Source organism: Pseudopipra pipra, chromosome 3 (genome assembly GCF_036250125.1).
Source record: "Pseudopipra pipra isolate bDixPip1 chromosome 3, bDixPip1.hap1, whole genome shotgun sequence".
NCBI classification, from domain to species: Eukaryota; Metazoa; Chordata; class Aves; order Passeriformes; family Pipridae; genus Pseudopipra; species Pseudopipra pipra.
The window spans coordinates 4166611-4182240 of record NC_087551.1 but is presented as its reverse complement, the minus strand read 5'-3'; the positions used below and the strand labels follow the sequence as shown (position 1 = coordinate 4182240).

At 44.7% G+C, this 15630-nt stretch overlaps 1 long non-coding RNA gene across 1 annotated transcript; it reads left to right on the top strand.

Annotated features, from left to right (window-relative positions):
* Positions 1–3297: 3297 nt before the first annotated feature.
* On the top strand, positions 3298–13034 carry LOC135410757 (uncharacterized). Its single transcript, XR_010428857.1, has 2 exons — positions 3298–3794; positions 12615–13034. It is a non-coding gene; the product is annotated as an uncharacterized LOC135410757 (long non-coding RNA).
* The last annotated feature ends 2596 nt before the right edge of the window (positions 13035–15630 follow it).

The following is a 15630-nucleotide window of genomic DNA, read 5'->3' as shown; positions in this document are numbered from 1 at the left end:
CCAAATGCTTAGTGCAAGTTCTGCCCCACTCCCAAATGGGATCTGTAAGGCCTAAAGTGAGACCTCAGCCGAGTACAAGTCCCATATCAATGCCCTATTTTAGTAAAAGTGTCAATACTTTGTCATACCTCACACCACTTGGACTGTTCTTGCTGCTGAGCGTAAAGAGCTTCTCTGTTCTCTTGTTCTACTGAAAACATCAAACCCTTATTCAAGTCTCTTTTCAGTGCTGACCTGGGTTTGATTTCAGGTTAGTTTGTTCTCCTTTGCTTTTCCAACACCACGTGCAAAGCAAACCGAGGGAGAACAGAGCAGATGTATGGATCAGCAGGAACACAAGGCTTCTCAGGCAGCAGGACCAAATGTATCCCAGCGAGCAGCAGCTGAGCAGCTCCCCCCCAACATCCCTCAAGGAGAGATAAAAGAGCCTCTGGCTTGTTAGGCAGAGTTTAAAACCTCCCCGTTTCCATTGATCCCCACACAAAGCAGCGGTGTGGGTTGGAGCTGCACACCTGCAGCTGTGTTCCAGCCCGACCTCTCCTGTTGTTCCTGCCAAAAAATAGATCTTGACAGTAAATTCAGAAGAAGCTGGTATGGTTTAGAAAACAATCGCGGTGTCTCATTTCTCCTTTATTATTTCCACATCTGAGGGGTGAGTGGGAAAGAGGAAGCAAAGCCCATGTGCAGGTGGAAAGGGAATGGGTAAGATTTGGCAGCCTGCACGGTGGAGCAGCTCGGATGCAACTCACTGCATTTCTGAGGACTTTTTCTGCCTGAACTGAGCTTCCTTTTTAATAGGGAGGACGTTTTCCATCATAATACAGTCTGTGGCCATTTTTTCCCTTTCAAACAAAGTGCAGTTTATTGAAAAACTTCCATGATGCTCTTTTTTCATTGTTACCATGAACTTCTTTGTTAAAGCATAAAACACTAACAATATAAAAGTGTTTCCCAGAGACAAGAAAAGCAACATTTCCTAAGCATACCTGGGCTGCCATGCTTTTAATCCTTATTTAAAGTTTCTTGCCAGTTGGATTTTTCCCTTTTGGGGTAGTGGTGGGAGAAGCAGGGAATAGGACACTACATTGCTTCAGGCTCAGAATGGGTTTTCTAGAACTGGTAATAGATTGATTGATTGACTGGTACCTGGGAAGATTGATACCTGGGAATATCAGATGGTTGACACTAGCATGGGCTCCCCTTGGATAAACAGATGCAAATTGTCTCTGTATTTTGCAAACCTGCACTGGCCCTGGTTTGTGATGAAGCATTTCCAACCTGCAAGTAATTTCATGTTTTCAGAAACAAGCCCTTGCTGGATGTGTAGTACTTCAGCCTTCAGTAAAAGCTGGATTCAGATTAGGGCTGTTGGTTAAGTGGTCTGGACTGAATCCTCTTTCCCCCTCTTTGTCAACTGCGCAGTCGTACATTGCTCTGGAGGTACTGGGGTTGCTGCCATTGAATTCCTTGCTCCTGGACTGAAAGCACTTGGTGATTTTGGTTCACCTTGTGCCTCAGGATGCTTTCATGTGAAATCAGTGAAGGTCTGCATTAGAAACCATCCGGCATTTCAGCACAGAAGTGGCCTTGTTTGAGTCAGTGGAGAGTTACAGCTGAGTTCAGGGAGGAGAAGAATGGGTTGGCTTATCCCATGGACCGACCCCTTGCTTGGGGAGGAAAGTGTTCACCAAGTATCAACATACTTATGTATTTTCTGTAATTTTTCAGTGTAATTTGCAGACTTTACCACACTCTGTATCCCAACATTTTCAGGAAATCCACCCTTTTATTCCAAAACAGAAATGCAGAAAAAACTTCCCCCTTGCCCTCACTTATTTCCACCACTAACCCCCCTTTCAGTTTGGGCAAACAAAAACATTCAGGTAAAACTTTCCCAAATGAGCTTTGTGACTCGGGGGGAAAACTGTAATTACTATGCTCAAGAAAAATAGACATTTTCCTCTAATTAAAAATCCAATTTTCCATAAGGGTGAGGGGAAAGTGAAGTTCAGCATCTCTGGTCGTGTACTTGAAGTGTGTGGGGAAAATTGCACAGATGGCAGATCTGTGAATGAACAAGCAGAGACAGAAAGCTCAAACTTAGTGGGCTGCACATACATGGGCTGCTTTTTAGCATCCCTTAGAGATGTTATTATTTGGCTTTTTCCTCTTCTCATTGTGGAATTTTCCCCCTTTTCCTTTCCTACTCCTCTGTAGGTAATTGAGAAAAAAATGTGAAAAACGCAGAGAAGGGAAATGCAGATTAAACTTAATTATTTTTGAACCAGCTTTTTATTTTATCTGGAAACTTTCAGAAAAGACTTCTTTTCTCACCCCTGTGATGGAGATCTATATTGGCCACCTGTAGCTGTGCTAATCCAGCATCTTGCTGCCTTAATAGTCTGCCTGGTGTGAGGTAAAGTTCCGAGTGATTTAAAGGGGTGAATTTGGCTCTGGAATTTCAGAATACAGAGTCAGGTGAACGAGGGAAGTGACCACAAGATCTGGGGAATAACCACGGCTTCCCTCCATCCTGCTGTGTGCGTTCATGGCGAAGACCTCGGCTCGAAGGGAAGAAAAACGACACAAAGAAGGTTCTGTAGCTTTCACAGTGGTTGTCCTCTTTCAGGGTGGGTTTTTTTTTTTGGCTGCTTTGAAGGCCTATTTCATGGGACACTTCACAGAATCAATGCAGCTCATCAGCAAATGGGTGCTATGTGCACCAGGCCTGTGAGAGGGCAGGCATTTGTTTTCACTGCACGTCAGGGGCTTTCAGTCCTGCCCCAACACTGAGCGGGTTGTCCTTCTGCAGAGCAGGAGAGGCTTTTGCACAACCTGAATTTTGTGCAGCGAATCGGAGTTTATTCTATAGATGCAGTTGGTGCTTATCTCTGATTAAAATCCTGGCAGAGCGTTTTTGGATTCTGCCAACATTCAGGCCACAACTCATTAATAAACATCAGGTGCTAAAGTTCAGAGATGAAACTCCATCAATGCCAAGGCTTAAATTAACCTCTTTTCATTTATTTTTTCCTACATATCTGAATGAGTATAGAAGTCCTGGCAAGTGTTCCATTTTAGTGTTTGCAGATAATGTTTGTTTAAAATACTTAAACTACCAGCTCTACAGGGGAGGCTTTCCTGTATAAAATAAACAGCCACCCATTTGATAACCATTAGTGCATAAAACTTAAATATGAGAAGCTTGCAAAACCAGGCCAGCACAGAGGCTGGGGCAGTGCCCGGGTGTCCGTGCCGTGTGTTTGGCAGGAATTTTGACTGCGTTCGGGAGTCAGCCTCAGGTTCTCCAGTGCAGTGGATCCCCAGCAGCCCCAAAAGATCAGACTGACAAAACACGAAGATATTCTAGGAGAAGTAATTTGGGAGCTGCTAGGCACCAGATCAGTAATTCTTGGGTCAGAACCACCTCGTGTGGTGGTTTGTTTGTGTGTGTGTGTGTAGGGAAGGGCCGGTCCGGCCCTGCGGGCGCTGCGGTGCCGCCGTGTCCCTCACGGCAGCCCCTGGAGCCCACACGGGGCAGCCCGGGAGCAGCTGCCGCTCAAAGGCAGCAGGAAAACTGCCCCCCCAGCTCCTGGAGCCCCTGAGCAGCCTCAGCCCGGCAGGGACAGCGGGAACACCGCCCCCCGCCCTGCCCTGGAGCCCCGGAGCGGCCGCTGGGTCCCGGGGGGCCCGGGGGGTGTCCGCGGGCACCGGAGCGGCTCAAACCGAAGGCATGTGCTCCCCACGCGGTGCCGGCCCTGCCGTCGGGACACGGAGAGCTGCTCTGCCACCAGGTGCCAGGGGAGCTGGATGACCTGTCTGCCCTCCTTCTCCTTCTTCTCTCTTCCTGTCCTGCTGCTTCTCTTTCTCTGCTCCCTTCTTGATGTTCTGGGTAGGTTAAAGCCGGAGGGATTGGATTTTGGCTGGGTGTTGTGATCAGTATGTGCTGGGTGGGTTCAGTTGTGGAATGGTTTGTCTGGATTGTGTGGTGCCCTTCGGAACTTTTGCCAAGTTCCCTTATTTTCTCCCCTAAATTGTCGGTAAAAGTGCCTCTTGGGAAAAAGAGTGTGGCTTGTTCCGTTGACACTATCTCGACGTATTACAGAACCCTGTATATCTATATTTTAAAGTAAAACTCTTGGCTGAGCCCATGACCCTTGTGGCTCCAGGGCTGAGGTGTTACAAAGGCTTGCTCTTTTTGTTTGCCTTCTGAGCCTTTTTGTGAGAGCCTGCTTCTGTCTTTTCTGTAGCCTTAAAGGCCAGGGCTGCATTTTTATACTTATTGTGACTGGAAAATGCTAGAAGGGACAAGAGCTGTGACCAGAATATATCTAGGACGTTCCTCCAGCAAGAGGAACAGTGCAAGAATTGCACTCTGTGGCCAGTTGTGTTACCCCAGCTTGCTGCCCCATGGATGATCCACAAGTGGATCACTTGGTTGTGTTTTTGTCTTAAATTTCAACTGATTTTTTAATTATTATTATTTTTTAATCTGGCCCTGTATCAGTGCTTCTCTCCAGTTTTCATTGACTTAACCTTGTGATAAGCAAAATGAGTAACATTACATATACAGCCTTTTCTCCCTATGTTGTCTGCTTTAATTTCTAATTGCTTGGAGATCCTCTCGATATGTTTTATTTTGCTGTATTTATTTTCTACGTTGCCTAGTTCAGTAGGAATGTGATATCACTGAGAACCTCTAGGAACTGCTGTAATATAAATATCAGTAAACAGAAATGTGGGAAAAGAACAAAATGACCTACAAATGGGCCCAGGCTGGAGTTTGAAGCTCATGTGGTTCATGTGGTTTGCTGTCTATGTTCTATGACTGTGTTCTTCTGTTGTCCCAGCTCTTGGGTCAGATCTGCTTTAGACTTTTGCGTGTGACAAATGGGATTTATTTTTTTTCCCAAATACATTTGTAGTGCTCTAGAAAGAGCTTGCACAGGCAGTGACACCAACTAAATCCTCATTGGCAGAGTTATCTTGCACAAGGAACTGATATGTTATTTTGCTGGTTTAACTTGTTTCTTCTCCTGGGAGGATTTACTTCTGTTGTGTTCTTGGCACAGCTTTTTATTCCTGACTCCTCCTAAATGTAGATACTGTTGTCTAACTTTATGTCAAGGAAGCCAGACCCCAGTTGATTCCAGGTAGTCAAGGGACTGTATTCTTAATTAATGAACTGATGATCTGGTCTCAGCCAGGTTTAAATACTTTGCTATAAGTGGCTTATCAAAGATTAAATAATGGGTAGTAACAGGCTAATGAGTGAAGTCTACACACCCCTGATCTTTAGTCCACTGTTTCTGTCACTCAGCAACATAGTCTGGCTTAAAAGGATGGTAACATTGCTCTGTCTACAGAGCAAACTACTAGAAATGGGGTTTTCAGGCAATATTTTCTAGTATGTCTGTGTACAGAAAGCCAGCAGGGAAAACCCTGCCCACATTTACACACATGCAGCCCCAGTTTGCAGTTAACTGACTGCAAAATGCTGTCCTGGGTACACAAATATCTTAGAAAACATGTGTGTTTTATAAGGATCCTACTACTGGTTTTCAGCATGGTTTTATTTAATGAAAGTTACCATGATATATGGTAATTATTTGTGCAGTTAGGAGGCTTTGTTGACGTAAGCATGCAGTCATGAACCCGCTTCTAGCACATGGTTTTAATTTCTTCTTTGTTGCTTTCACGATTTGACACTCTCAGCCAAATAAAATATTTTTTGAGAATTGATTAATGAACATTCCCTGATTTATAACAAGGCTGATTTATAGGGCATTAATAAAGAATAACAAAGTTTAGCCTAAGATGACTTAGGCTTTCATTTCTGGTAGCTCACTAATGTGGCAGGTGGTAGAAGATAGCGAAAACATTGTCATGAAAAAGAATTCCAGGTTTGTTCCACAGGAATCCAGGAATGGGAAAACTCTTGCTATGTAAAGTAATCTCTGTGCAGCCCTGTCTTTGAGATGAGAGCAGCAGGTCTGGAGCAATCTGCTATGGAAATAGCAGTTCTCATTCTTTTCATACTATTTCCTACTCCCTCGGCTACCTGGAATTTAATACTCTTTTCTAGCCTAATCATGTGGGTGAGTTGCACGGTGCTTGTGGTGGAAGGGAACTGAACTTGGTGATCTTATGAGCTGCCAGCTTTGTAAAGCGGCTGTGCGGTGTCTGCACGTGTGCCTTCCCCGAGACGGGGGGAATTGGGCAAAATGAGACACCTCCTGGTCCTCAGAAATTCAATGTACTCTCCATCTGGCCCTGCAGCAGCACAAGTTCTAGGCTAACAGCTCTCTGGCATGCTCCCTCTGGAGACATGACGTTTGTGGAAATGTAATTACACTCCATGAAAGAAACAAGAATTGCAACAGAATGGAGAAGAAACGCCAGCTCGGCTGACACAAATAAGGAAAATGTCCTTCAAGGAGGAATAATAACCACGGGAATGACACATTATATGATAATTCACGCTGTAGTTCTGCTGTTTGAGAATCTCATCAGCTTAACTGTGTAAAAATGAAATCACCATGGGTGACAGATTTTGGGGTGGGTTCTACCTGTTGGCTGTGCTCTGGGCTGACAGTGACAGCTCATGGCACCGGAGCCTGTTGCCAGAGGGCAACAATCCTGTCCCTTCTTCTTGGGTTGGATTCAAACCAGTGACCTGCACCTGCACAGCAGCTGCCTCCTTAGCTGTGCACATTTTCTGTACTCTGGGGAGTGAGATTATAGTCTCCTGTTTAAACTTCCTCACTTTTGTGGCCTTACTTTGTGCTTCTTGCTTTGGGGCAGAGTTCTCAAGCAATTCGTGCTTTGTCTCTTACCACCAGACTGAAAATACCATTAGAGATTTCGGCCGGGGTAGCAGTTCTCTAACTTGCTGTGGTGCTGCTTCTCCCATTTCAAACCATACAGAGGCAAGACCTGCTTTTATTTATTTTGTACAAAAAAAATCAGAGTTTCAGCCCTCAGTAGATGTTTGGACAAGTTTTAGACCAACACTTGCTTTCAGCTGCAGATCAGTTCTCTGCGTTCACTCAGTTACAGGGACAAAAAGGGATCCAAGTATCCCTCAAGCTGGGGCTCTTCCTCGGTTTTCTCATGGCCACAGGGAAGACCTAGCCATGAGCTGCCTTTTCAGGGCAGCAGGTGGTTTCTCCAAGCAAACCTGGACCTTACACAGTTCACCTGTGGGAACAGGGATTCAGTCTGTGGCTCAGTACTCACGTGCCAGTGGAATATCCAGTTCCGTGGTGAAGCGTGTCCTTAACACTGGTTTCCAAGCTTTCCTCTGTTTCTCAGGAGGGATTATTCCAGTAAGACTGCTGGTCTCTCTGCAGTGGCATAACTCTCAGGTGTTGGCCTGGTTCTGTGCCATCAGAAATAACTTTTCCTCTTGGGTTGCTGTGATTTCTGGCTTTTCCATAGAAACCTTTGGAGGTGGAAAATCACATGCCAGAGAGAAATGGAGAGATGAAAGGGGACACATGTTTGGGTCTTTGCTGGAAAGTTTATATCTAAATAAAGGTGTAAATCGAAGCCACAAAGCCCCTTTGTAGGTTCTGAATGCTTAGAAGGGTTAATAGTGATATGGGGTGAGGTTGTGTTTAGGGCCTGGATGCTGAAGTGGCTTTGCACTGGAATTCATTAGACAGCAGCCATGTCTTTCCAGAGCCCTGGTAGCTCAGGGAAGTAACATAGGTCAGCTGCTGACCCCAGAGCCACAAGAGCTTGTGGTTTCCACAGAAGCAGCTGAGACTCATTGCTGTGTCACCCAGGGTGTGGAGGGACGAGCCGAGTCACAGCTGCACGTGGGTGCAGCTCCCGTGCTGGTGTCAAAGGGACTTGTGGCGCTGCTTGTTGGGACAAGGATTACAATTGTCAGCACAGCAGAACACCTACTCTTCATCTTGAATTGCAAAACTTTGCTATAAGGGGCTATTGTCCCCTTGCACATGTTGCCTTGCTCTCTCTGGCATTAAACTCTCTGAGCAGCAGTGGAATAATAAACTTCTGTGTGTGTACTCTGCACTAGTCCCTGTTCAAACCTTAAGACGTAGCCTGGAAATAAGCCAAAAAGAAAAATTAGTGGATGTGGGTGATGTTCAGTTTTTTTGTGGTTTGGGTTTTTTAAATTTTTTTTTTATTATTTTTTTTTAAATAGTTACCCCAGAGAGCTCCTTGCTCAAATTTGGGAATGGTCTGTCCTGTCTGAGTTGGTCTGCTTGGCATAACTGGCATGCGAGTATGTGCTAAGAGAGCTTGTAAACTCTGCAGGGCTAAGAGAAGAATAGAGATACAAGGTGCTAACAGACTTCAGAAATAATGCTTGAGAAAACAGGGTTCAGCTTGACCTACTTCTCATTAGCTTTAGTCTTTAAAAGCAAAACAAAAGACTCAATTATTATTTACTTTTCTGGAGCGCTTAAAAAAGCTCCTGAAAGTTTCCATCTGAAATGGAGACCAGGAGAAGGCGCCTGAAAACCTGACAGTGTGATACAGAAAGCAAGCGTGAGATGATCATTAGTCAGAACAAGTTAAATAACTTAAAAAAAATAAAGCCATAAAATAAAATTAAGAGATAGTATATAATCAATGTTGCTAATAGGAGTTGCAGTCCATGTTAAGGAGTATCACGTTGAAGTTATTTTCACTTGATGTTCACTAACAGTGGAGCAATAATATACTAAATAGTGATTCTATTATTAAAAAATATTATTTCAGACTAAAAATACCACGTAGTTGACCTCTTAAGGTGTTACCATAGAGCGGTCACTGGAAATTTAGAAATGAAAGCAGTGCCTCTGCTAGCCCAAGGCAGGCTTACCACCTCACTAAAAGTGCAAAAATTTATTGGAAAACTGTAGAAAAGCGTCCAAGTTGCTTATTTAATTTGTTGCACCGAGAAAACCATCGTGGTGACTTTTATACAATGGTATGGGAAAGATTAGAAGTGTGATGGGGACTTTGCTGATGCTGTAATTTTTGAGTGAATGGAGTTGACCTACCAAGGGAGTCAATAACAGCTGAAAAACCTTAAGTAGGTTGTTTTCAGTGCTGCAGGAGTTTACATCTCCCCCAAAGGCAGAGCTGATCCAAGGGATAGTGGAATCTCCAAGAAAGGTCTGAGTCAGCAGGGCTTTGAATGGCTGTTGTATCAGACAGACCTGGCCATATGAAAGCACTTAGGCAAATATGCAGTTGTTAGCACATGAAGAGTTTTGATAAGAAAGATAAATTTCTTTCCGTGCTCTGCTGAGGCCTTGTGAGATCCCAAAAACGTGTTTTACTGAAACTGTGTGTTACTTTGGGGTTGGTATTTGAGCTACATCTCTTGAGCCTTTCCTACCTGAGGGTGTCCCTGGCAAACCTGAGTGGTGCAGGGTTGAAAAGGGCATTTCCAGGTATGCCTAAGGCAAGTGCTGGCAGCACATGTCCTGAGAAGGAAGGTAGTAAAGCTGGGGAGCAGAGCTGGACCACAGCCTGTAGTAGTGAACTGGTCTGGACTGGTCTGAATCATCTCCAGCCCAGCCCTGGAACGTGAGCTGCCATGGAGGCAGATGTTGATAAGGAGGAGCAGGCAGCTGAGAGAAACTTCCTCTCCTCTTTCGCAGAGAGTTCAGGATGCCTAGAGGAATTTTTAGGCACTGCTCCTGAGGAGTGATGACAGTATGAGGAGTGTTGAGAATTACAAACATTATTAAAATGGAGATGGAGGAGGAGAGAGAAAGAGGATTGACAAGGAAAGATATGAAAGGAGGAGTTACTAGAAGAGGAAAAAAAGAAGAGATGAAGAGAAATGAATTCACTGATAGACACGCTCCAGGACCATGCAGTGAGCTGTCCTCCTGCTCTGCATGTTCACGGAGGTGCTGTCCAGCTCAGTGCTGGCCTCTGCCTACCCCCATGTTCCAGCCAGGGCTTACAGCAGCTGTCTCTGTGTGTTTGTATTTTCATACAGCAGTGAAATCCACTTTGTTTTCCTCCCTTTTCCTTCTGAAGCTGGATGCAGATGTGCAGAGCTGGGTGAGAACCAGCTCTCCAAGGTGGACACTGCAGCTCCTTTCAGTGGTCGTGGTGCCATATCCTCAATTGTTGAGGCAGGCTGGGAAGTGCAGACAGGGCAAGTGCCTGACAGTGATCAGGGCAGTCGTGGAATAGGGACCTCAGCATTCCAAATGCTCTCTGGATGTTGTGGTGTTCTCTTGACACTTGCACAAGCAGGGGATACCTGGCATTCCAGTTGGCTGATGGACAACTCAGACAACCTGTCTCATAAGTGAAGGTCCCAGGAACAGTCAGTTCCTCGAGCTAATGCCCAAGCACTGCACGTTCGTTCCTGCTAAAGCCCAGCTGAGCTGTGACCTTCCAGGTGTCATTGCATGTGTCTCCATCCTTAAGGGACCTCATTTCCCACTCCCAGGGAAATGCTGTTCCATGGCTGTTGGCATGGAGCAATGAAGACATCCGGTGGCTGCTTGGGTTAATGGCAGGTGAGTGAGGGAGTCTCGCGAAGGTTTTATGGAGCCAAGGAGTTTAAGTTTCACTCTGCAGGCACCCACCAGGGCTGGAATCACACACCTCCCATGGACAACACTGGTCTTGCTCCATGGGGACTGAGGTACCAAGCTGCCCCTGTCTCCCTCACTGCTGTATTCCTGAATCTACTCGTATACAAAGGGAGCTGGGGAAGAAATTTCAAGGTTATTATATTTTTAATCCTTTCCCCCATGGCTTTTAAACAACAGCCCATGAGGATTTCTCCTTGAAAGCTGGTAACCAGTGGACCAGATGCCCTGGTCTTTTCCTCTGGGACTCACAGCTCCAAGTGCTACCAGTGACCTTTGAGGACTCTCTAAAAAAAACCAACCCGTGCACTGCTTTCCCAGAGACCGTCACTGTGGAAACTACAGTCTTTCTTTGTGCTTCATTCATTTTCAATTTGGCCAGCCCTGCCACTGATATATGGACAAATGAGGAAGCAGCAGAAGAGAAAAGAATACTTGACAGAGGAGACCAGCAAATAAAAACTGTTATGTTCTGCTGTCAAGCCCAAGTGTGAATGGCGCTGCACCTGGAGAGCGCGGACAAAGGGGCTGCATTCATGGCCAGGCCCTCGTGTGTGGGAAGCCAGCGGACCTAAAGGAGTTGCCGTGTCAAGAGCGTGATTCAGGAGACCTTCCTTGTTTGGGATTAATCATATAAAAGGGAGGAGTGAGCAAAAATATCCTGTTCACAGGAACGTCCTGTCGGCCGGGTCCGTGTGTCGGTATGAGCCGAGCAGCGCTGCCGAGGGGGCCGAGACATCTGGGAGATGAATCATCCCCGTCCAGAACTGGAGCAATTAGCTACATTTAGCCCAGCAAAAGGCCTTGAAAGGTGTCTAATTGAGTGGCTCGCAACTGCGCCAGGAAACAATGTGGATCTGACAAGAATCCCACAATTAATTTCTGTATTGACCTAGTGGGACACCATTTGCTAATGTGGGCAGATTATCCTAGATAACTAATTCAATTCTTACAGCAGCCACTGCACACATAAGTGTTTTGTTAACTAGGAGGAAAGTAAAGGAGGTAGTTAATGGCAAGTCTTTCTTGCAGCCCATTATTAAATCTGTGACCATTTAAACATAAAACAGGGTTTTTTGGCAAGGTCAAGGCCACACATTTCTTGGGAGCATAAAGTTCAAAACTGTGCCCTGGCAGCCCCAGTGGTTTTGAACCAGTGTTAAACTACTTTAAACAAGCACACATTTACTCGAGGACAAATTTAGGAGCTTAATAAAGGAAGACATGTCAAACACAATTTATAGGTATTAAGAAAATAGAAAACAAATTATGTACTAGGTAGGTGTGCAAACTGAATTTCCCAAGAAAAACAGCAATCATTTCCTTTAGAAATACTACAAGTAAAAGCTTTTGAGCCTGCTTTAAATATTTTTTTAACAATGACAATATTTTTTAAACATCAGTCTTCATTATATGGAATTGCAATATAAGTATTAAAATTCCTGCTTTTAGTGGGACCAAAAATGTGGTGGCTAGACCTGAGAACTTGTTGGCAGATTATGATTGGCAAGATTAAGCCAGAATTAATTTGTGAAATCCAGAGCTTTGCAATTTATTAGTGATTATCTGTGTGTGTGTGTGCAGTGCTCCCCAAGAGGAACAGCTTTTATATAACAAGCTGAGAAAATAAATAACAGCGTTCTGGGGAGAAAGGTCTAAGTTAATAAGTGGGGAGGCAGAAACAGGTTCTTTTTAATGATGGTGGCTTTTGCTTTTTTTTCCTGGTGGTTGGTTCTATTAGAGGAACTCTGCAGCTTAACTAATCACGTTGGGGCTGTGGCTTTGCTGTCACAACCCTTTTCTGAACAAAAGAAGGTTGTATAAAGTTGGCTGTTATGAAACAGAGAGTCTTAAAGCTGCTCCTTCACCTGACCAGGTGCAGAGCTGGGTCTGTCTGTCTGCTGAGCATCTTTTCACTCAGGTCTGAATCTCCTCCTGCTTTGCTGCAGAAGAGGGTAAGGAAGGAAATGGGAACCCCAGAAATAATTGTATTGGTTGTTTTTAAAGAGAAAAATCCATGTTTGATTTTGACAGGGGTCAGAATCCTCAGGGAGGAAATCAAATTTGGAGCAGCTTCTAAGCAGTAGATCACAGGAATACCAGTTTGGAGTGTTTGAAGAAATTTTGGTCCGAAGTGGCAAGGCCAGTACAGACAGTGGGAAAAGCTGGAATGCTGCTGCATTCACTCATGTTTGCCAAGGAGTCCTGACTCGAGATAAAATCTACTCTGAACTGAACAAATGCTGAATTCTGGTGGCAAGAGCTGCATAAGCAGATAATCTGTAATTTTTTCCTCCAGAAGTTCTTTTAAGGAAATTCAGCTTTCTGACAAAGGAGATGTTTCCATTAAAAAAAAAAAAAATGTTCATTCACCCTTTTCCTCCCCCCACCCACCCAAAAAAATGAAAGCCTTGGACCCTCAAGAACAAACAAACAAACGAGAGCAAGTTCTTGGGTCTTGCATTGCCTTTTATTTATTTGTTTAGCTTTCGTTTTAAAATAAATAATTTCATCTACCAAGGTCAAAACAACAGAGCTGCTCCAGAGGGGAATAATCCCTTTTCCTGACCCAAGTGACTCCATTATACAGTGGACCAAAACACAGCTCATGTGAGGGACCAGGTTGCTTTTATGACATCCTTAATAGAAAAGGAAATCAGGCTGATTCCTGGGACAGTTGGATGAGCCCCAGAGAAGGGGATGGCAGCTCATTCCTGCTGAGGAGTGACTGACAGCAAGAGAATTTTGGGGCCAGTAGTGGTATTTTGGTATCCTTAATGTGTTGGGGGATTACATATACAACAGTGGTGAAGCTGCCATTGACTCCAAGGAGTTTCTTAGCAGCCACAGGAGAAGAAATTAAGGAGGAAGGAGCCTTAAAATGGTTTGGGTCCACTGAGGAGCTGAGGCCTTGGCCCCAAAGCCGAATTTCAGCCTCAGCATAAGTGTTCTCCTGTAAGGCACGACGGTAACGTGATGTCAGAACAGTGTTTGCAGTTCATTTCCACTTATTTATTTTAATTATTAAAGTGGGAGCTGGGAGGTTTTGCTTGCTTGTTTTTTAAGCAAGCAGTTGTAAGCTGAAGTTTAGTGGAGCTAAGTGAGGGCAGCCAGCAGAGCAGATGTTACTGCCGGACACAGCAGGGACGGGCGTTTCGTTTCATCAGGCTCTGGTAATGCTGTAGGAGAGGGTTGGCAGAAATAGGAAGAATTTCTCTTCTACCTGAGCAGGTTCTGAATTTCTTGAGGAAACAGAACCAGTGCATGCAGTTGGGGAATTTCTGTGTGATACAGTAACAGCTGTAATGTATGGGGTCTGGGTTTTGCTCCATTAGATTTCAGAGGGATCTTCCCCACGACTGCTGCGGACTCTGGCCATGGTCCCCAGCTCTGTGGTCAGCTGTGCTGAGGACACACAATGAGTAAGAGGAAGAGATTGTGCAACATCTTCTCCCTGCTTCTCCCCACGAGGAGAGAAGGGATGTGAGCTTGTTTGACTTGGTTACGCGAGTAACCCGCTTATTTTTGCCGAGAGGACAAAGACTGAGCTTCTCTTGGGCTCGGAAATGTCACAACAGTTCTCCTGGAAACCCTGATGAAAGAATTAATTCATAGGCTCCCAGTTCTTCAAGGCAGCTCTGCTGGGCTGCTCTGGGCTGGGCTGCTCTACAAACCGTGTTTTAATGGATCCAGGAAAACTTTGTTGTCCTTCCTCCTTCCCAGCAGGAGTTATGGGAAAACACTGGAGGACTAGCAGTTCTCACCTACTCACTACTCAAATGGCCTGTCTTAGGTGAGCCAAGGTGAGCTAACAAGCCCACCCGCTTAAATTAAGAATTCCTTTTCTGTATGAGGCAGTAACTCGAGTTACAGCATGAAATAACTCTGCAGGAAGTGTTTAAAAGGAGTTTTCCTGAGGCCTTTGGATTTTTGGAGGAAACATTAGAAAGAAATCGATCTTTTCTTTCACAATGAGATGATGCCTTTCAATAATATCACTAACTAAGCTTGTTTAGATGAAATAGGAAACACAAAATGAAACAATCCCCTTTTGATCATTATTTCAGCAGCTGTGGAAATGACTCTAAAGCTGTGGGTTTGGACCATTGTTGTGTGAACAGGCTTTGTGATTATTTCTGTTTATCCTTCATGTACAGGAAGAAATGTCCAGGAGTGTCCTGGAATGTCCAATGTGTTTTGTAATACTCCTGAACTCTGGGTAATGTGAGACCTCCTTAAAGCAATCTGTGAAATCTTAGCAGAGAAGGGGGAAAAGACCAAAGCTTTCTGTGTGTGAATTATGAGGTGTGTGGATTAGCAATGGGAATATTAATGAGGCTTTACTGTACTACTTCACACAAAGTATTAGTTATTCTGTCAATCTTGCTGCTGTGGGAGGTCACCCAGTCAGATGTGTGAGCAGGCTGGGAAATGGGATGGGTGACTCTTCTGCCACAGGAGTTGAAATTTCCTTAACCTTTGCATTGAATCGCTTGATTCAGGGCATCAATGAATACTTTTGATTTAAAAAAAATAACTTTTATATACTGCTCATCCTCTGTCCCCACAGTAGGCACCTGGATAAAGGTGCTTCAGTGGTGGTGTCATTTTATCTGACAGTTATTGAAACTTGACGAACAGCTTTAAAAAAACAGCCCTGTTGGTTTGTGAGTCCTACACGATGCTCTCTGCTGTGTTCCTGAGGGCAAAACTCCTGGAGGTTCTCGATGAATTAATTTAGAAATGCTAGAGCTGAGCTCAGGCTGTCACTCCGTGGGTTTAGGAGACCAACTCAAGCTACATGTCCCTGGATGGTGAATCCCAAGCTATGCTCCAGAGGCTGAAGTCCCTGTAAGACTCATGTTACCTCTGGCAGCACAAGTCTTGCTCAACCCATAGGTGCAACTTCTCTGACCTATTTTTGAGCTTAGTAGGAATCTGTATCAAATAACGAGCAGCGATGGCTGTGGGGGGAAACGAAATGATTTGCCTGACAATTGAGTCATCTTTGTTTCATCTTCCCACAGCTCTTAATTGGCTGAAATTCCCC